This window comes from Procambarus clarkii, chromosome 27 (assembly GCF_040958095.1).
Source record: "Procambarus clarkii isolate CNS0578487 chromosome 27, FALCON_Pclarkii_2.0, whole genome shotgun sequence".
NCBI classification, from domain to species: domain Eukaryota; kingdom Metazoa; phylum Arthropoda; class Malacostraca; order Decapoda; family Cambaridae; genus Procambarus; species Procambarus clarkii.
This window is the reverse complement of record NC_091176.1, coordinates 43,377,276-43,400,545: the sequence shown is the minus strand read 5'-3', so window position 1 is coordinate 43,400,545 and position 23,270 is coordinate 43,377,276. Positions and strand designations below refer to the sequence as shown.

At 41.0% G+C, this 23,270-nt stretch overlaps 1 long non-coding RNA gene across 1 annotated transcript in view; it reads right to left on the bottom strand.

Moving 5' to 3' along the window:
- Positions 1-496: 496 nt before the first annotated feature.
- The window catches only part of LOC138369144 (uncharacterized), a 33,594-nt gene continuing 10,820 nt past the window's right edge, over positions 497-23,270 (bottom strand). The window contains exon 2 of the long non-coding RNA XR_011229767.1: positions 497-830. This is a non-coding gene — a long non-coding RNA (uncharacterized lncRNA). The remainder of the gene's footprint in view (positions 831-23,270) is intronic.

The window sequence follows — 23,270 nt, the reverse complement described above, 5'->3', positions numbered from 1 at the left end:
TTGCATGGCGTTTCACTTTCCTTCTTATGATGTCTTCGACGAAACCATTGGAGAAGCCGTTGTTGACTAGGACCTGCCTTACCCTACAGAGTTCTTCGTCGACTTGCTTCCATTCTGAGCTGTGGCTGAGATCACAGTCGACATATGCGTTAACAACACTCCTCTTGTACCTGTCTGGGCACTTCGTCGACTTGCTTCCATAACAACACAAGAGGAGTGTTGTTAACGCATATGTCGCCCGTGCTCTCTCTGTCTATATATATATATGCAAAATCTAAATATAAAAAATCTATATAAAAAAAAAATGGAAATCACACATAATGCAATAGAGGGAATGTTTAGGTCCCCTTGAATACAGTTTCTGTGTGGTTTTCTCCTACCACCCTCTTCCTGTTGTGTTTTGTTGTCTTTTATTAGATATTTAAAGGTTACAATATGTACATTAGTTAATACAATTAGCACTTAAAGGTCATGGATCTCTTGTGAAACACATGGGTATTAATAGTTGTTTTATTATGTAAAATAAATATAAAAGGCCCAAGGGCCATGTAGGAACAAGAATGCAAGGCCGGCAGAAGCTGCCATAAGTCTGGGAAGACAGAAGATTCTTTTGCTTTGAAGAAATTAGAAGACCCTGCTTCTCCATCCTCCTGTTTCCAAGATGGCGGCCACACCCTGCTTGCCCTGGACAATCACCATATGGAGGACTGTGTGTTTACTGTGAAGGGAAGGTCAACAAATGCAGTGCCAGCATGAGTCAGTCTTGAAAGGTAAACGGTGATGGCACCCTCCCAGTAACACAAAAGCCAAGCAGGCCCAGTGAGGAAGACCTGTTGAAGGGAAAGAAGGAGAAGTTGTAGTCATACATTTTTATTATATAAGATTCCTAAATATTAGATTGATATAAATTTGTGAGAGTATTCTGAGCATTTTGAATCATCTTGAGTCTTCTCCTCCCTAAGCAAATAAACTGTCAAAAGATTAAACAACCCCTGGCTCACAAGTAGCATACCCATCAATGCTTACCAATATAATACAAAGAGCCAAAGCTTCCTTTTATGAGAATAGATTTAAAGAAGCAAAAGGAAATATGAACATTACATGGAAAGTCATCTCTAACATCCTAGGGTCTAAACAACAATCACATACCAAGCAGATAAAACTCTCCAAAGATGGTTACACACTTGCAACAGACTTAGATATTGCAACTAATTTCAATAGCTTCTTTTCATCAATTGGTGCATACCTTGCCAGAAAAATTCCAGAGACCCAGACTCAATATACTACATATCTCACAGGTAGCTAACTCTCTATTCCTTTTACCAGTCAGCCCGACAGACATTATATCCATAATTCAATTACTTAAAACCAAAACTTGGAACATTAATAAAATACCATCTATGATATAAAAGAGTGCTGCCCCTGTTCTTGCAACACCCATTCCTCTGCTATTCAACAAATCTCTAGTGTCCTACTTTTCCTGATATCCTTAAAAAAGCAAGAGTGGTGCCAGTTAATAAAGGAGGCGAGGCAACTGACAATTACAGAATAATATCACATCTACCTATACTTTCAAAATTTTTTTTTTTTTTTAAACAGCTCTATTCCTACTTCGTAAAATCTATATACTAAGTCCCTGCCAGTTTGGCTTTTGTTTCCAAATGAGTATCAATGATGCCATCATTAGACTGTTTGATATAATCTACACTGCCCTAGACAAAAATGAGTTCTCAATTGGCCTCTTCATTGACTTGAGAAAAGCCTTTGATACTATAAACCATAATTACCTCTTATTTAAACTTCACCACTATGGTATTCAAGGCCTTGCTTTGGACTATATTCGTTCCTATCTAAGTGACAGGAACTAATATGTACTCATCAATAGCATAACTCCAACTTTTGGACAAAAGTCCAACTTTTGCCTTATTCAAAAATAAAACCAAAAAGTACCTAATTTCATCTTCATAGTTTTCTACCTAGTACTTTATGTTCACACTGTATCTAGTGCTACCTAATCCCCCAACATTTGTACCTAAGCCATATTACTTTACCACTGTAATCTTAGATATCATCTGATATCATGGTTGTTGTATTGAGTGCATATTCTACTGCATTATTCCTTGAGATTTTTCCTTGAAACGATCCTCATATTATGCTTCAGTGAACCAACTATAACCCTGAAATGTTATCCTCATGTACCTAGTAATCCTTGTTTCATTATTGTGTATTGTTATTATTGTGTATTGTTATTAATAAAAATATTAAAAAATTATCCATTAATAAAAAACATGACTTTGAGAAGAAGTATAGGTTAGGAACCGTCTCCAAAGAATTCTCTAAGAATTACTCGTTATTGCTATCTAAAATAATTAGTCGAGCCAAAACTAAATACTACGAAGATAAATTTACCCAAATAAAGAGCAACATTAAAAAAACTTGGAGCACAATTTCACAAATATTGGGATCAAAGAAGATTTTAAATAACAAACCAACAGTCCTGTCCAATAACGATGGTCAGCTTTCAGCCTCTGATTCTGCTATTGAGTTCAATAGGTTCTTCTCTTCCATTGGGTCATCCCTTGCAAATGATATTCCATCTTCCAGTACTGATGTTAAGGACTATCTTACAGGTAACTATCCACAGCCTCTGTACCTAAAGGCTACAAATTCCACTGACGTTAATGAGATAATCCTTTCCCTTAAAACCAAGTCTAGTGCCCTTGAGGAGATACCAACTTTAATTTACAAAAAAGCCTCCAGATTTTTAGACTCTGCTATTGCATTGCTCTTCAACAAGTCACTTGAACTCCAAATCTTTCCAGATATTCTAAAAAAAAGCGAGAGTAACCCCTGTCCACAAATGTGGTGATCTCACAGATGTTAACAACTACAGACCTATATCAATCCTGCCTAACTTGTCAAAAATATTTGAAAAACTAATCTACAAGCAGATTTACTCTTATCTAGCCAAACACAATATACTTAGCTCTTGTCAATATGGCTTCAGACCCAAAAAAGCACTAACGATGCACTTATTAGTATGATTAACTTGATTCATGCAGCTCTTGATAAAAATGAGTTCCTTGTTGGGCTATTTGTGGACCTGCGTAAGGCTTTTAACACTGTCAACCACCAACACCTTCTTCTTAAATTACATCATTATGGAGTCAGAGGACGCTCCCTGCAATACCTCAAATCTTACCTTACTGACAGGCTCCAGTATGTTTCTGTGAATAGTTCCACACAGGAGGCTAGTGAAAAGTTTACCCTACCCATCAACATCGGTGTTCCTCAGGGCAGCATACTTGGACCTCTCCTGTTTCTCATCTACATTAATGACCTTCCAAATCCCTCCCAACACCTCAAACCAATTCTATTTGCTGATGACACAACCTTCATTTACTCCAGTCCTGACCCCCTTACTGTAAATGCCACAGTAAATATTGAGCTAAATAAAGTCCATCTTTGACTAACTGCCAACAAACTCACCCTTAACATTGAAAAAAATTCTATATTCTGTTTGGCAATAAATCCTCTAATCAAATAAATCTCAGAATAAACAATACCCAAATTTGTAACAAAATAGATGGCAAATTCCTAGGCGTTCTCATTGACCACAAGCTGAATTTCCAGGGACACATTCTAAATATATCAAAAAAAGTTTCAAAAACTGTTGCCATTCTTTCTAAGATCAGATATTAAGTTCCCCGCCCTGCCCTGGTGACGCTCTATTACTCCCTCATCTATCCATATCTCAACTATGGTATTTGTGCTTGGGGTTCTACTACCCAAAATCATTTACGTCCTCTAATTACTCAACACAAAGCTGCTATTACGATAATATCCAACTCTGGCCCCAGACATCACTCGGTACCCCTACTCAAATCTCTGAATATGTTAGATATTAAGTCACTGCACATTCTCTCATATGTATTATACATATATAAAACGCTGAACTGTAATGCCAATCCTGACCTCCAAAGCTTCATTGAAGGTTGCAACAGAACCCATGAGCACCACACCAGAAACAAATACAGTTTTGATATTCCAAGAGTACGACTTAATCAAACTAGAAATGCTCTACAAATCAAGGGACTCAGAATGTGGAATGACCTCACCAATCATGTTAAAGACTGTATCTCTCTCAACCAGATTAAGATAAAAGCGAAGCACTACCTAATAAATTCCCTGTAACTACCTTACCCCTATATTGTCAACCCATGTCTGTTTTTTTAAACAACGCTGTGTGTCGACCTAATTGTATTTGTGCTGCTTTTTCAGTCATGTTACCCCCCTTTTTTATCTTTATTTTAATTTGTTCTCAACACATTCTATACTTTAAACTCAACTTGTATTAAGTTATAGTCTTTAATGTTTTTCCTGCCCGAAACGCTTTGCGTAATAGTGGCTTTAGGCATTGTATGTACTAGCCCTATCTATAAATCTAGAAATTTTTGTAAAATCTGTTGTATGTATGTACCTTACCTGAATAAACATTTATTTATTAATTATTTATTATTGTGTATTGTTATTATTCTAATCTGCTTTTGTGTCAAATTTCTTCAATGTACCTGTAAACATTTTTTTGTTAATTTTACTGTAATTCTTCTACTTAAAATTATCTGTACAGGTAAAATAAATCTGTAAAGTACCTGTAAACATTTTTTTATCAATTTTACTGTTAATTTATGTAAAAAATTTCTGTTAGTTTAAGGACTTGCCCGAAAAGCTATGCTTGCTAGTGGCTTTACAAGAATGTAAATTCAATTTAATTTCTGTATTCTCTGTTAACCCCCAATGTACCTTCTTGTATATAAATAAATATAAATAGCCTCCCCCTACTCTACCATTGACAGTAGGGGGTGCCACAGGGCAGCATCTTGGGACCTCTCCTATTTCTTAGACATTATATATATATATATATATATATATATATATATATATATATATATATATATATATATATATATATATATATATATATATATATATATATGTCGTACCTAGTAGCCAGAACGCACTTCTCTGCCTACTATGCAAGGCCCGATTTGCCTAATAAGCCAAGTTTTCATGAATTAATTGTTTTTCGACTACCTAACCTACCTAACCTAACCTAACCTAACATTTTCGGCTACCTAACCTAACCTAACCTATAAAGATAGGTTAGGTTAGGTTAGGTAGGGTTGGTTAGGTTCGGTCATATATCTACGTCAATTTTAACTCCAATAAAAAAAAATTGACCTCATACATAATGAAATGGGTAGCTTTATCATTTCATAAGCAAAAAATTAGGGAAAATATATTAATTCATGAAAACTTGGCTTATTAGGCAAATCGGGCCTTGCATAGTAGGCTGAGAAGTGCGTTCTGGCTATTAGGTACGACATATATATATATATATATATATATATATATATATATATATATATATATATATATATATATATATATATATATATATATGTCGTACCTAATAGCCAGAACGCATTTCTCAGCCTACTATTCAAGGCCCGATTTGCCTAATAAGCCAAGTTTTCATGAATTAATGTTTTTTCGTCTACCTAACCTACCTAACCTAACCTAACCTAGCTTTTTTTGGCTACCTAACCTAACCTTACCTATAAATATAGGTTAGGTTAGGTTAGGTAGGGTTGGTTAGGTTCGGTCATATATCTACGTTAATTTTAACTCCAATAAAAAAAAATTGACCTCATACATAGAGAAAAGGGTAGCTTTATCATTTCATAAGAAAAAAATTATAGTAAATATATTAATTCAGGAAAACTTGGCTTATTAGGCAAATCGGGCCTTGAATAGTAGGCTGAGAAGTGAGTTCTGGCTACTAGGTACGACATATATATATATATATATATATATATATATATATATATATATATATATATATGTCGTACCTAATAGCCAGAACGCACTTCTCAGCCTACTATTCAAGGCCCGATTTGCCTAATAAGCCAAGTTTTCATGAATTAATGTTTTTTCGTCTACCTAACCTACCTAACCTAACCTAACCTAGCTTTTTTTGGCTACCTAACCTAGCCTTACCTATAAATATAGGTTAGGTTAGGTTAGGTAGGGTTGGTTAGGTTCGGTCATTTATCTACGTTAATTTTAACTCCAATAATAAAAAATTGACCTCATACATAATGAAATGGGTAGATTTATCATTTCATAAGAAAAAAATTAGAGAAAATATATTAATTCAGGAAAACTTGGCTTATTAGGCAAATCGGGCCTTGCGTAGTAGGCTGAGAAGTGCATTCTGGCTACTAGGTACGACATATATATATATATATATATATATATATATATGTCGTACCTAGTAGCCAGAACGCACTTGTCAGCCTACTATGCAAGGCCAAATTTGCCTAATAAGCCAAGTTTTCCTGAATTAATATATTTTCTCTATTTTTTTTCTTATGAAAAGATAAAGCTACCCGTTTCATTATGTATGAGGTCAATTTTTTTTTATTTTAGTTAAAATTGACGTAGATATATGACCGAACCTAACCAACCCTACCTAACCTAACCTAATCTATCTTTATAGGTTAGGTTAGGTTAGGTAGCCGAAAAAGTTAGGTTAGGTTAGGTTAGGTAGGTTAGGTCGTCGAAAAACAATTAATTCATGAAAACTTGGCTTATTAGGCAAATTTGGCCTTGCATAGTAGGCTGAGAAGTGCGTTCTGGCTACTAGGTACGACATATATATATATATATATATATATATATATATATATATATATGTCGTACCTAATAGCCAGAACGCAATTCTCAGCCTAATATGCAGGGCCCAATTTGCCTAATAAGCCAAGTTTTCACGAATTAATGTTTTTTTGGCTACCTAACCTACCTAACCTAACCTAACCTAACTTTTTCGGCTACCTAACCTAACCTAACCTATAGAGATAGGTTAGGTTAGGTTAGGTAGGGCTGGTTAGGTTCGGTCATATATCTACGTTAATTTTAACTCCAATAAGAAAAAAATGACCTCATACATTATGAAATGAGTAGCTTTATCATTTCATAATAAAAAAATTAGAGAAAATATATTAATTCAGTAAAACTTGGCTTATTAGGCAAATCGGGTCTTGTATAGTAGGCTGAGAAGTGCGTTCTGGCTACTAGGTACGACATATATATATATATATATATATATATATATATATATATATATATATATATATATATATATATATATATATATGTCGTACCTAGTAGCCAGCCAGAACACAGTCCTCGGCCTACTATGCAAGGCCCGATTTGTTAAATAAGCCAAGTTTTCCAGAATTTACATATTTTTCGATTTTTTTGTAATGAAATGATAAAGCTATCCATTTCATTATGTATGAGTTAAGTTTTTAATATGATTTAAAACTAAAGTAGGTACGTGACCGAACCTAACCAACCCTACCTAACCTAAACTAACATAACTAAGTCAATAATTTATGTTCTTAGTATACAGACAATCTTCAGAATAGACAGTACGTTTTAATACTAAATGTAATAAGTACAATCCTGACTATCGGCATAGTACATAAATGCACTTAATCGCCAGCATTGCACCAAAATATTGTGAATATTAGAGTTTACCTAAAAAGCTGTATAGAAAACCACGACCTAAACTTACCTTGGTTATGTAGGAGGACAAACATGTAAATAGCATTTATTGCTTATTAATTACAATTAATACCTAACCTATATCTATATGGATATTACAGTTTTATAGAACTAATAAAACAAAACTAAAGTCTTTCAATAAATTATAAAGTATCTCAGGATATTTGCATTTTTTTTTATAAAATCTCTATTGTTTAAAACAACGGAAAAAGAAATTCTTTATATTTAAAACTTGTGTGCATAGAATTGAACACAAAAACTTCAACCTAAAAATTTTGAGTGTATTAACAAGAAATAAGGAGAATATATGGGAAGGTAAATGTAACAGCATAATTAAGTGTAATGATATACTATTTAGACAGTCAGGAATGTACTTATTACATTTAGTTTTAAAGGGTACTGTCTATTCGAAAGAAGGGTTGCACTCACAAGATGAGTATGGGGTGTCCAATAAACTACAACTTGCATGATGAGTATAATATTCATGCTATATATTACAGTAAATAAAATATAACATTTTATCTGTGGCGTACCAAAGGTAAAATGGTAAATTTTAAGGGTTAACTGGAGAAGATCATCACAACAAATGGGGGGACCATCGACAAGCCGCCAGCTTCTTGTCCTCGTCGATGCCACTAATGTAAGTGACCCTCAGGTATATAAATACTTTAATGACAAAAATTTGAAAATATATAGTATGGTTCCGAATGTCTCATGATATAGAACATATTAAGGTTTAAAATCAAATTAATTAGGAGCTCTACTTGTGGCTGACATTCCCCAGCTTGGCGCCTTCTTTTGGTAATTACTTGCTTGTGGCTGACATACTGTATATAATCAGACTATTTCTGCCATAATTCAGCTACACATCAGTCATGCATCATAGTTAGCATATGCATATCTTTACTGCTGTTTTGTGTATTAACGCAGGTAAGTAATTATCAAAGAAGGCACCAAACCGGAAAGGCTATGTAGCACCATCAAATGTGTGGAATAATCAGAGGGCGCTAAATATCACTAAGGATGCCAATACGAGAACAAACGCTTAAGGCGAACGATATCAAAAGTATCCGATTCTTGGTGAATCCTATCGAGGGACAAGTGACCGCGAGGGACGGTCGGAAAGTAAGACACGCTCGTCCTGGAAGTGAAGACATTCAACAAGGATATGCACAACTGTAAGAGGGATAATGCAGTTAGGACAATAAGGAGCAGGGCGGCGCTCCATTAAGTGTCCATGAGACACTTAAGCTCGTCTGGCCAATACGCAACCTCGCCAGAACCGTTTCCCACTCGGTTACGGTGGTAGGAGGAAGGCCACGGGGACACACTACTCTTAAGAGTATGCAGTTTGTTACCAGTATCAGAAGACCAACAACTCTGCCATTGGGCAAGGATGGAGGAATGAATAACTGGGTAAAAGTCAGAATAAAGAATACCTTTATGGGAGATAGGATAGGTGCGGAGAGCTTCCTGAGCGGCAGCATCCACACGCTCATTGAAAGAGACACCAATATGGCTGGGAACCCAGCAAAACTCAATTGTCTTAAATCTACTGGAGATAAGAAACAGTCAATGTTGAACCTCGACGACCACCAGATTGACTGGATTAAAGGACTCCAGAGCCATAAAGGCACTGCGAGAGTCAACTACAACCACAAAGGAGGATTGACAGCGAGAAAGCAGGAGACGAAGAGCATAGAGAATAGCATAAAGTTCTGCAGTGAAGATGCTAGTCTCCGGAAGCAGGCGACACATATAGGTGTGGTCAGGAAAAACAACAGAGTTGCCTATACCATGCACAGATTTAGACCAAATGGTGAAGATGGAAACGGAGTGGGAGTGTGAAGATAAGTGTTCAAGGAAAAGGCGTTTCAGAACTGTAGAAGGGGTAAAAGCGTTAGTGATGTGAGTCAGAGATTTACAATATTTAGGAAGGGGGACCCTCCACAGAGGCATGCACGGAACAACACGAGGAGAAATGTTAGTAATACTAACTGAAAGAGAATGTTGCAGGAGAGACAACCAGACAGAAAGAGGGAGATGGTGAAGGGGAACAGGAACTATAGGACTGGGGAAAAGTCAAAGCACGACACAGGCAAGAGTGAGGGTGTTGTAAGGACCACGCAAGGTAGCGAAGATAGTAGCGGTCTCGGCGGTCCTGGAGAGACAGGAAGCGAGTGTCAACATACAAGCTGAGGGCAGGAGTTGAACGAAAGGCACCAGAGCTGAGGTGCAACCCAGTATGGTGCCAAGGATCAAGACGGCGAAGAGTAGAAGGAGAAGCAGAAGAGTAAGCAATGCAACCATAATCGAGATTGAACAGTACGAGAGAGGAATGTAAAGAGAGGAGTGTACTCCTATCCGGTCCCCAAGAAGTATGGGACAAAACCTTAAGTAGGTTAAGGGCCTTAGAGCATTCAACACGGAGGTAAGAGATATGGGGTGACCAAGACAAACGAGTGTCAAAGATTAACCCCAAAAGCTTAGGAAAATCTTTGTACACAAGGGGATGACCATAAAGCGACAAAGAGGGACGGAGAACGACATGCTTCCGAGTAAAAGTCACAGCAAAAGTCTTAGTTGCAGAGAACTTGAAGTCATGATTGGAGCCCAAGACAACACAGTATCAATCGCAAGTTGAAGCCGCCGTTTAAGGATAGGTGAATCATCACTTCGACAACAGAGGGCAAGATCGTTGATATAGAGAGCGGAGAAGACGCCAGAAGGAAGGGAAGAAGACCATTGAGGGCAACCAGAAAAAGATTAGTACTCAGAACACTACCTTGGGGTACACCTTCGTATTGTCGAAAAGAGGCAGAGAGAGTGGCACCAAGCCTCACTCTAAAGGAACGATGAGAGAGGAAGCTTCGGAGGAAGAGAGGGAGATTACCACGAAGGCCAAAATAACGAAGTTGGGACAGAATATGGTATCTCCAGGTGGTGTCGTAGCCTTTTCCAGGTCAAAAAGGAAAGCTACAATGAAGGTCTTCACAGCAAAAGCAGTGCGAATATGAACGTCCAAGTTCACCAGAACATAAGTCGTGCTGCGGCACTTGTGAAAACCAAATTCAGAAGGGAAGAGGAGGTGAAAGCATTCCAAGTACTACATCAGACACACATTGTCCACTCATTCAAAGAGTTTGTTAACACAACTCGGTGAGGGAAATAGGGCGGAAGTCCTTAGGGAATGTCCCGAGAGACCCCGGTTTCCGAATAGGGCAGTACAACGGCATTGAGCCAGTCCTCAGAGACTGACGACGACTCCCAGACCTGATTATACAGACTCAGTAAATACTGAGACGTGCAAAGAGGGGGATGCCGAAGCATCTCAAAATGAATTTCATCTCAACCCCCCTGCCGTAGAACCGCAGAGGGCCAGGGCAGACTGCAGTTCAAAGAGAGAGAGAGAGAGAGAAGGCATCTTTATAGGGAAGGTGGAGATGAGTGCAGAAATCTAAGGGATGAGATTCAAGAGCGGGCTTAAGAAGAAGGAAGGATTGAGGAAGATGAGAACCAGAACTAACAGTAGAAAAGTGGGAACCCAGTTCGGTTACGACCTTCACTGGGTCTGCCACAAGAGTACCTGGAGGTGAAGGACCGTGAGACATCTGGAACGAACTTACTTCTTGCGGACTTTCTTCCAGATTTGCGGTAGAGGAGTTTCGGATGTAATGGTGGAAACATAAGATTGCCAACTCTCACGTTTAGCTGTACGGATGGTCCTATGGGCCACTGCTCTTGCCTTCCGAAACAAAATAAAAGAATCAGCCGTCTGCCGACGTCGGTATTTATTCCAGGCTGCACGCTTACAGCGGACATAGTCCGCATTCCACCAGAGAACGCACTTCCACGTGCCCCGGAAGGTAGAGCGAGGAATAAAGAGGAAGGCAGTGTCGAAGACAGTATCATGAAAAAGGAGGAGGGCGTGAGGGAAAGGCAGAGCGGAGAGGTCGGAGAGAGTAGCATGGAGGGTGAATAGACTCCAGTCAGCCTTGGCAAACTACCACCTAGGGAAGGAAAAGGGAGGGTGAAAAGAGAAAAAGATAACAAGGATGGGGAATGGTCACTGTTATGGAGGTCATTAAAAACCCGTCACGTGAAATCTAAGTAAAGAGACAACAAGCAAAGAAAAAGATCAAGACAGGAAAGGGTGCGAGTGCGAGAGTTCACTTGAGTGGTTTCACCAGGATTCAGAAGAGAGATAGGGGAAGAAGAGAGGACAAATGGTTCCAGAAGGCGGCCTCGGGTGTTTGTCAGAACATCACCCCAGAGGGTATTGTTGGAAATTTCCAACACTGATACATCTCTATTGTATCACAATACACTACTGTTGTATATTAATTACAGTATCAATTAACTTTAGTAACTGTAGTACTAATATAAATTAATATTTCTATCTGCGCGTCATTTGCTGAAATTCTCACCACATCGAGAGGCAGGATTGCTTCAGATATTGTCTAGCAAGACATATTTATTACCAATATGTTAGAGAATTGAATAAGGTTCTCTACTTTTATCAGTATTCTGTATAATAATTAATTACTGATAATATAACCACTAATGATCCAATAACCGAGTTATTAATTAAAAATATCACTATTTAACAGTTTTATCTGTTATATACGAACGCCATGGAAATTCTCCCCCGATTTCTTGTTAATAAGGACACTGTGCTTAATCAACACCATCTAACGAGAATATAAACAATATTTAATTCCCTACAATTGCAACCCTATTCTCTTTAACGCATTACGTAAGTAATTATACAGAGAAGAATTCTCCGTCCTTACTAAATTCTATTGCGAATGCGAGAGGGGTTGAGGGAGACGCTAGCGGTACGACGCCATATTACTACAGACGAGACGTGAGGATTGGCAATGCTGACGAGTCGCACAGCGAGACGTGAGGATTGGCGTGGCTGACAAGTCGCACAGCGAGACGTGAGGATTGGCGTGGCTGACAAGTCGCACAGCAAGACGTGAGGATTGGCGTGGCTGACAAGTCGCACAGCGAGACGTGAGGATTGGCGTGGCTGACAAGTCGCACAGCGAGACGTGAGGATTGGCGTGGCTGACAAGTCGCACAGACGAGACGTGAGGATTGGCGTGGCTGACGAGTCGCACAGACGAGACGTGAGGATTGGCGTGGCTGACGAGTCGCACAGCGAGACGTGAGGATTGGCGTGGCTGACAAGTCGCACAGACGAGACGTGAGGATTGGCGTGGCTGACAAGTCGCACAGACGAGACGTGAGGATTGGCGTGGCTGACAGGTCGCACAGACGAGACGTGAGGATTGGCGTGGCTGACAGGTCGCACAGCGAGACTTGAGGATTGGCGTGGCTGACAAGTCGCACAGACGAGACGTGAGGATTGGCGTGGCTGACAAGTCGCACAGCGAGACGTGAGGATTGGCGTGGCTGACAAGTCGCACAGACGAGACGTGAGGATTGGCGTGGCTGACAAGTCGCACAGACGAGACGTGAGGATTGGCGTGGCTGACGAGTCGCACAGACGAGACGTGAGGATTGGCGTGGCTGACGAGTTGCACAGCAAGACGTGAGGATTGGCGTGGCTGACGAGTCGCACAGCAAGATGTGAGGATTGGCGTGGCTGACGAGTCGCACAGCAAGACGTGAGGATTGGCGTGGCTGACGAGTCGCACAGCATTAGTCGCGTGGTAGCTCAACAGACGGCCGCCATTCAATACCATCACGTGGTCAACAGTGCTCAACTGTTTAATAACGCGTCTACAATTATAGCCACGACCCGTAATTACGCGTACACAGCAGTGGACGCCAGGGACTGACAGATGCGATACCGGCAGACCTTAGTGTTCTCGCACGCTCACGTTAAGTATACTTTTCTGGTTTGATGCATCATTCAAGATCGTGTATTTGTGGGTAGTCTGTCGTTATATTACAAGAAGACCTATACTACAATGTTAGTTGATTTTCCCTTTTTATTTCAATATCAATGAATATTTAAATAATTCATAGCCTAATCAAATGCTACTCATATTTCCATGATTGCAGCGTGCAGGCGAGGATGTAACAAGTTGTCTCTCTTCACCTACGATGTTCACTGCTGGTTTCTTCCTTATTGGAATCTTGTGATCACGTGTGCGAGTAACGAAACGGACTTAATGAAGTCGTCTTACAGCTAAGACATATGTTTTCGTAGAAATTTGAATAAGATTATTAGTAGTTTCTATATATAAATTCATATAGGATAGTTAAGAGGAATAATCTAACGCAAGAATTTATCACTCGGTGTTTAATAAATCTACATTTATTATTTCTTAAGATTTAATAATCTTTCAATATTAATTATTTAATATGTCATATCTTGAATCTACATTCTAGTTCAGTTTTTGCCATGTTACTGACTTTTTAATGAACTAGTGACGAACCACACTGGTTCCTAGATATATATGAACGTCTAGAAATAACCCCCCAATGTTGATATTTGAGGCTTTAACTTTAATCAATTAACAATACAGTCTATTCATTTTCTTTAAGTGATTGTTAAATCAATTACCATACTTAGGCACTGGTTCTATAGTGTTAAATTCATACTCACCTTTATATGTTTTCCCTCTTTTCTCAAAAGTGGGCGGTCCTTCGATTTATGTTAATTATCATTATTAAATAATTCAATATGTGAGTAAAGCCCCAGATACCCAACAGGTATGTCAACAGTTGAAATCACCCAACAGAAGCACAGGCTCCGGCAAGGAGTCCAGTAGGTCCTTAGGATCAGGAAGAGAAAGTGGGACATTTGGGGGGAAGATAAATGGAACAAACCGTATACCATTTACTCTGACAAAGACATGGGCAGCAGAACATTGGATAAGGATGGAAAATGTAGGGGGACGAAGGGAATATTAGTACGAATCGAGAGAGCAGTAGAGTTATGAGCCCCAGAAAAAGTTGGGGGAAGGAGGGAGAGAAAAAGGAATAACCACGAAAGCACCAAGACGAGCACCAAGCATCGGCTCCTGGAGACATACAAAAAGGGGTGAAAACTGTGTAATCATGAGTTGTAGTTCATGGAAGTTGGCATAAGCTCAGGATCAGGATCAGAGTCAGCAAAGTCAGGGTTAAGGGGGCATTTATAAATTGAGTAAGGATGGAGTGAAGGGAGTGGGAGGACAGTCCAGAGGCGGACGGGTAGATTCCGGAGGAGGAGAAGACAACTGAGAGGGGTGGTCTGGGACAGCAGGACGAGGGGGTGGGGCAGAAACAGGGGAGGGAATCAGGGGCTAAAGTAACCTCCATGGCTGGGACAGGGGGCACGACCACCGAAATGGGAGGGGATGGAGTGAGAGAGTCAGGGGTGGGGGGGGGGGGCAAGGAAGAAAGTGTTGCCTTCTTACCCGCCGGGGAGGACAAAAGAGAGGAGCCAGGCTTATGTTTCTGACTCGAAGAGACAGGTGTTCCAGCAACAACGTACTGGGTGACAGACTCAATTGTCTCAACAAGAGAAGATGAATGGGAGTGAACAACATGGAGATTGCAGGGAGGATGATGTATATCAGCCTGGACAGACAGGCGGTGTGGAGGGCCAAGAGACTGGGGGGAGGGATGGGAAGAAGGATCGGGGAAAGAAGACACAGGAGACATGGCAGACTGGGTAGGAAGGGGGGAAACTCCAGATGGAGAACCAGGAGGGGGGCCCCTTCAGGACAGGACGTAAAGGAACAGGGGAGGAGGAGGAGGGCGTGTCCGTGTCTAAGGCCTGGAAACGGTTGAGACTGAGTAAGGTGGGAAGGACGAGGAAAGGTAGAACGCAACACGCGAGCATAAGATACGCCAGTGAAAGGGGTGAGACAGCGAACTTGGCGTCTCGCTTCAGGAAAAGACAGACGATCCCAGTGTTTCAAGTGTAGGACGACTTCCTTAAGATTGTAGTGAACATACGCGCGGGAGAAGGTTCACCGCAATTGAGTTAGCGAGCCTGAGGGGAAGAGCACTCTGACTTAAAGTGATCATCATCCCTACACAAGGGGCATAGATACACAGTACTTGTGCATTTGAGAGCACCATGCCTGAACTTTCAGCACTTATTGCAAAGTCAAGGAGAGGGAATGTACTCCTGAACGTAGCATCTGGCACCAGCAAGAATGATAGAGGGCGGAAGGCTCCTATTATCAAAGGTGATTTTTAGAACTCGAAGGGGCTGACGGCGATGACCACGAGGGGGGTCGAGTAAACGTGCCCACCTGGAGGACAGAATGGCCTTAGGCTTTGAGGATATATTTAATATTCAAATTCAAATGTTTATTTAGGTAAAGTACATACATACAAGGGGTGATACAAATACTGATGAATAGTACATACAATAGTACGTACATAGAGCTAGTACATACAATGCTTAAAGCCACTATTACGCAAAGCGTTTCGGGCAGGAAAAACACTAAAGACTAAAACTTAATACTAATTGAGATTAAAGTATAAAATGTGTTGAGAAAATAAAAAAATAAAAAAAGGGGGGAACATGGCAGAAAAACAGTAAAAATACAGTATGGTCGACAAACAGCATTGTTTAAAATAATAAAATACATGGGTTGACATTATAGGGAAAAGGTAGGTTACAGGGAGTTAATTAGGTAGTGCTTAGTTTTTATCTTAAACTGGTTGAGAGAGGTACAGTTTTTAACATAATTGGGAAGGTCATTTCACATTCTGGGTTCCTTGACTTGTAGAGCATTTCTAGTTTGATTAAGTCGTACTCTTGGAATATCAAAACTGTATTTGTTTCTGGTGTGGTGCTCATGGGTTCTGTTACAACCTTCAATGAAGCTTTTAAGGTCAGGATTGGCATTACAGTTCAGCGTTTTATATATATATATATATATATATATATATATATATATATATATATATATATATATATATATATATATGTCGTACCTAGTAGCCAGAACGCACTTCTCAGCCTACTATGCTAGGCCCGATTTGCCTTATAAGCCAAGTTTTCCTGAATTAATATATTTTCTCAATTTTTTTTCTTATGAAATGATAAAGCTTCCCATATCCTTATGTATGAGGTCAATTTTATTTTATTGGAATTAAAATTAATGTAGATATATGACCGAACCTAACTAACCCTACCTAACCTAACCTAACCTATCTCTATAGGTTAGGTTGGGTTAGGTAGCCGAAAAAGTTAGGTTAGGTTAGGTTAGGTAGGTTAGGTAGACGAAAAATAATTAATTCATGAAAACTTGGCTTATTAGGCAAATCAGGCCTTGCATAGTAGGCTGAGAAGTGAGTTCTGGCTACTAGGTACGACATATATATATATATATATATATATATATATATATATATATATATATATATGTCGTACCTAGTAGCCAGAACTCACTTCTCAGCCTACTATTCAAGGCCCGATTTGCCTAATAAGCCAAGTTTTCCTGAATTAATATATTTACTATAATTTTTTTCTTATGAAATGATAAAGCAACCCTTTTCTCTATGTATGAGGTCAATTTTTTTTTATTGGAGTTAAAATTAACGTAGATATATGACCGAACCTAACCAACCCAACCTAACCTAACCTAACCTATATTTATAGGTAAGGTTAGGTTAGGTAGCCAAAAAAAGCTAGGTTAGGTTAGGTTAGGTAGGTTAGGTAGACGAAAAAACATTAATTCATGAAAACTTGGCTTATTAGGCAAATCGGGCCTTGAATAGTAGGCTGAGAAGTGCGTTCTGGCTATTAGGTACGACATATATATATATACATATATATATATATATATACATATATATATATATATATATATATATATATATATATATATATATATATATATATATATATATATATATATAATCACGTGTTTATTTTCGTGATATACACATATATATATATATATATATATATATATATATATATATATATATATATATACCCACCTCAAGACTCCGCTCCAATATAGAAGCATCAAGAAATATGGACCAATAGGCTTTCTACAAACACTTCTATTCAATATCCATTGTTTCGTGTTCTGTCTTGTGTTGATACTTTTAATACCCTATTAATATCCTCTAATGCCACATCATCCTTCCCACCTCACTCAAATGTAATGCCACATCACCCTTCCCACCTCACTCAAATGTAGATATAAAATCAGGGAAACGCAAGTTCTAATCAGTTGTGTATTTGTGAAGTCTTTGAAAATGTAATATATATATATATATATATATATATATATATATATATATATATATATACATATATATATATATATATATATATATATATATATATATATATATATATATATATATATATATATATAAATAATACACATGAGAGGATGTGCAGTGACTTAATATCTAACATATTCAGAGATTTGAGTAGGGGTACAGAGTGATGTCTGGGGCCAGAGCTGGATATTGTCCTAATAGCAGCTTTGTGTTGAGTAATTAGAGGACGTAAATGATTTTGGGTAGTAGAACCCCAATTACAAATACCATAGTTGAGATATGGATAGATGAGGGAGTAATAGAGCGTCACCAAGGCAGGGCGGGGTACATAATATCAAAAATCAAAATCAAAATGTTTATTTAGGTAAGGTACAATACATAAAAGAGATTTTACAAAGAGTGATGGATTTATAGTTAGGGCTAGTACATACAATGCCTAAAGCCACTATTACGCAAAGCGTTTCGGGCATAAAAAACTTAAATGACTAAAGCTTAATACTAATTGAGCATAAAGAGTAAAATGAAAACACGGAATGAAAACATAGCTGAAAAAGCAGCACAAATACAATTCTGTCGACAAACAGCGCTCTTTAAAAAAAAACAGACATTGGATGACATTAGAGGGGTAAGGTAGGTTATGGGGAATTTATTAGGTATAGCTTAGTTTTTAACTTAAACTGGTTGAGAGAGGTACAGTCTTTAACATGGTTGGGAAGGTCATTCCACATTCTGGGTCCCTTGATTTGTAGAGCATTTCTAGTTTGATTAAGTCGTACTCTTGGAATATCAAAACTGTATTTATTTCTGGTGTGGTGCTCATGGGTTCTGTTACAACCTTCAATGAAGCTTTTAAGGTCAGGATTGGCATTACAGTTCAGCGTTTTATATATATATATATATATATATATATATATATATATATATATATATATATATATATATATATATTTATTCAGCATTGAAAGACCCCAATGCATCGTTCTGCATTGGGGTCTCCCCAATGCAGAACAGTGCGGCTAAGCAGGTAGCTGCATCCTGAGAAGGAGCTGCGACGACACGTGTACTGAGACGGGCGGGGTTAAAAGTAACAGAGGCATCTACCGAATCAACAAGGTGTTTGTGGAGGGAGAAATCGTCAGGAAAAGTTGAATCAAGATGATGTAGATCAAGTGTGGCCGTGGTGGGGACGGCATTGAGAACCCCCAGAGAGAGAGAGGGGGTTAAAAGGTGCGGTAGTCACAATGAGAGACAGAGCCGTGCCAAGGTCACCCGTGAGGGCTTGGGACTCAACCCTACCAAAGAAGGAGGTGGGAGCGGGGTGTCGGAGTAGTTCGGTCTGGGCCCAATGCAGCGAGGGCTACAAAGTCTTCCATCACAGTCCGACTCAGGGGCAAGGTCGTCCACCTCACGAGTCTGGGTAAGAAAGATCGTGTCGGTTTCCATTCGGCATTCACTTTAAAAGCCTGGGGCTTGGAAACACGGGACACCACCTACCAGGGCAGCCAGGGAGGCAGAATGCGGGCCAGTGCAGGAAGGGTGCGGCGTCCCCAGCGATTCTCCCCCTTTTTAACAGGGGAGTCCTACTGCTTCTTCCAGTCTCCCTCACTGGTGCAAAGACCCCATTCCCCCTTTTGTCCCAGCCTGGACCCCCAACCATCCACTTAAGGCAGCCCCTCACGGGCGACCCCTCCAGTGGGCGGCCCGATGACTCACAAGGCCCCTACATGGTGCCTTTTAGCATGTACAACACCCAAAGAGGGGAGGAGAGGGGACAAAGGCAACCCTCACCAGTCCCAGGGAGGTTTATGTGAGCCCCTCACTACGACAAGGCGACACCACGGAGGCGTTTGTGTATTAAAGTGACAAAAATTTTAAGTTAATTTCTGTCTGAATATGATGATAAAGTACAATTAAGGTATCATTGCAACTTTATAGGAAATCGTTAAATGCTAAATATATCTTGGTTCTAATACTTGAAATATTGTTACATTAAATGTTTAAAACAAAGTTTATATCTGTATTTTTAATAAATATAAAATATTAACGTTTATCAATGCATCTCTGAGAGTTACATAATTTATTAGGATTGTGCAGCCTGTGTTCACCATCTGGCTGGACACTGTTGCCTTGGTAGTGTTCATGTGTCCGGACACTGGTGATGGTGGAGTAGTATTTATTTAACCATATCTGGGTTTTCATGTAAGATATATGTTCCTTGAAATGTACACACATTATCATCTACATCTGTCTTTATTCTGACTTATAGACCTTTAAGGTTACTTTGTATATATGCAATTTAATTACGAAATTTATTGACATTTGTGCAGGGCTTCACACTCCCTGAGCTAGCCATCAACAATAAAAATGCTTATATCTTCACTGTCACTTCAGTTGAATAGGAACAGACAAAATCTTTTATTTAAACTACATCAAGTTCGTAAAAATTCCAATGGACCAATTAAACATTGTTTTGTAAGAGGTGGTAAAATACTAGCTAAGAAGTCTGACACTGGGAAGACCTATGAAATAACCACTGAGGCGCACCTCAGATCTCTCCTCACTGACTGTGGGTTATTGACTGAATAACCAGATGCCAAGTGAACACTATCCCTGGAGTCCCCTCTACCACAGAACACTATCCCTGGGGTCCCCTCTACCACAGAACACTATCCCTGGAGTCCCTCTACCACAGAACACTATCCCTGGGGTCCCTCTACCACAGAACACTATCCCTGGAGTCCCATCTACCACAGAACCCTATCTCTGGGGTCCCTCTACCACAGAACCCTATCTCTGGGGTCCCTCTACCACAGAACCCTATCCCTGGGGTCCCCTCTACAACAGAACACTATCCCTGGGGTCCCCTCTACCACAGAACCCTATCCCTGGACTCCCCTATACCACAGAACCCTATCTCTGGGGTCCCTCTACCACAGAACCCTATCCCTGGGGTCCCCTCTACTACAGAACACTATCCCTGGGGTCCCTCTACCACAGAACACTATCCCTGGAGTCCCTCTACCACAGAACCCTATCCCTGTGGTCCCCTCTACCACAGAACCCTATCCCTGGGGTCCCCTCTACCACAGAACCCTATCCCTGGAGTCCCTCTACCACAGAACACTATCCCTGGGGTCCCCTCTACCACAAAACCCTATCCCTGGAGTCCCCTCTACCACAGAACCCTATCCCTGGACTCCCCTGTACCACAGAACCCTATCTCTGGGGTCCCTCTACCACAGAACCCTATCCCTGGGGTCCCCTCTACTACAGAACACTATCCCTGGAGTCCCTCTACCACAGAACACTATCCCTGGGATCCCTCTACCACAGAACCCTATCCCTGGGGTCCCCTCTACTACAGAACACTATCCCTGGAGTCCCTCTACCACAGAACCCTATCTCTGGAGTCCCTCTACCACAGAACACTATCCCTGGGGTCCCTCTACCACAGAACACTATCCCTGGAGTCCCTCTACCACAGAACACTATCCCTGGGGTCCCTCTACCACAGAGCACTATCCCTGGAGTCGCTCTACCACAGAACACTATCCCTGGGATCCCCTCTACAACAGAACCCTATCTCTGGAGTCCCTCTACCACAGAACACTATCCCTGGGTCCCTCTACCACAGAACACTATCCCTGGAGTCCCTCTACCACAGAACACTATCCCTGGGTTCCCCTCTACCACAGAACCCTATCTCTGGAGTCCCTCTACCACAGAACACTATCCTTGGGTCCCTCTACCACAGAACACTATCCCTGGAGTCCTTCTACTACAGAACACTATCCCTGGGGTCCTTCTACCTACCTCAGAACACTATCCCTGGAGTCCCTCTACCACAGAACACTATCCCTGGGGTCCTTCTACCTACGTCAGAACACTATCCCTGGGGTCCCTCTACCACAGAACACTATCCCTGGGTTCCCCTCTACCACAGAACCCTATCTCTGGAGTCCCTCTACCACATAACACTATCCCTGGAGTCCCTCTACCACAGAACACTATCCCTGGTGTCCCTCTACCACAGAACACTATCCCTGGAGTCCCTCTACCACAGAACACTATCCCTGGGGTCCCCTCTACCACAGAACACTATCCCTGGGATCCCTCTACCACAGAACACTATCCCTGGAGTCCCTCTACCACAGAACCCTATCCCTGGAGTCCCTCTACCACAGAACACTATCCCTGGGGGTCCCCTCTACCAGAGAACCCTATCCCTGGGGTCCCCTCTATCACAGAACACTATCCCTGGAGTCCCTCTACCACAGAACACTATCCCTGGGGTCCCTCTACCACAGAACACTATCCCTGGAGTCCCTCTACCACAGAACACTATCCCTGGGGTCCCTCTACCACAGAACACTATCCCTGTGGCCCCTCTACCACAGAACACTATCCCTGGGGTCCCTCTACCACAGAACACTATCCCTGGGGTCCCCTCTACCACAGAACACTATCCCTGGGGTCCCTCTACCACAGAACACTATCCCTGGAGTCCCTTTACCACAGAACCCTATCCCTGGAGTCCCTCTACCACAGAACATTATCCCTGGGGTCCCCTCTACCACAGAACACTATCCATGGAGTCCCTCTACCACAGAACACTATCCCTGGGGTCCCCTCTACCACAGAACACTATCCCCGGGGTCCCTCTACCACAGAACACTATCCCTGGAGTCCCTCTACCACAGAACCCTATCCCTGGAGTCCCTCTACCACAGAACACTATCCCTGGAGTCCCCTCTACCACAGAACACTATCCCTGGGGTCCCTCTACCACAGAACACTATCCCTGGGGTCCCTCTACCACAGAACACTATCCCTGGGGTCCCTCTACCACAGAACACTATCCCTGGAGTCCCTCTACCACAGAACACTATCCCTGGAGTCCCTCTACCACAGAACACTATCCCTGGGGTTCCTCTACCACAGAACACTATCCCTGTGGCCCCTCTACCACAGAACACTATCCCTGGGGTCCCTCTACCACAGAACCCTATCCCAGGAGTCACTCTACCACAGAACACTATCCCTGGAGTCCCTCTACCACAGAACACTATCCCTGGGGTCTCTCTACCACAGAACACTATCCCTGGAGTCCCTCTACCACAGAACACTATCCCTGGGGTCCCTCTACCACAGAACACTATCCCTGGAGTTCCTCTACCACAGAACACTATCCCTGGGGTCCCTCTACCACAGAACACTATCCCTGGAGTCCCTCTACCACAGAACACTATCCCTGGGGTCCCTCTACCACAGAACACTATCCCTGGAGTCCCTCTACCACAGAACACTATCCCTGGGGTCCCTCTACCACAGAACACTATCCCTGGGGTCCCTCTACCACAGAACACTATCCCTGGGGTCCCTCTACCACAGAACACTATCCCTGGGGTCCCTCTACC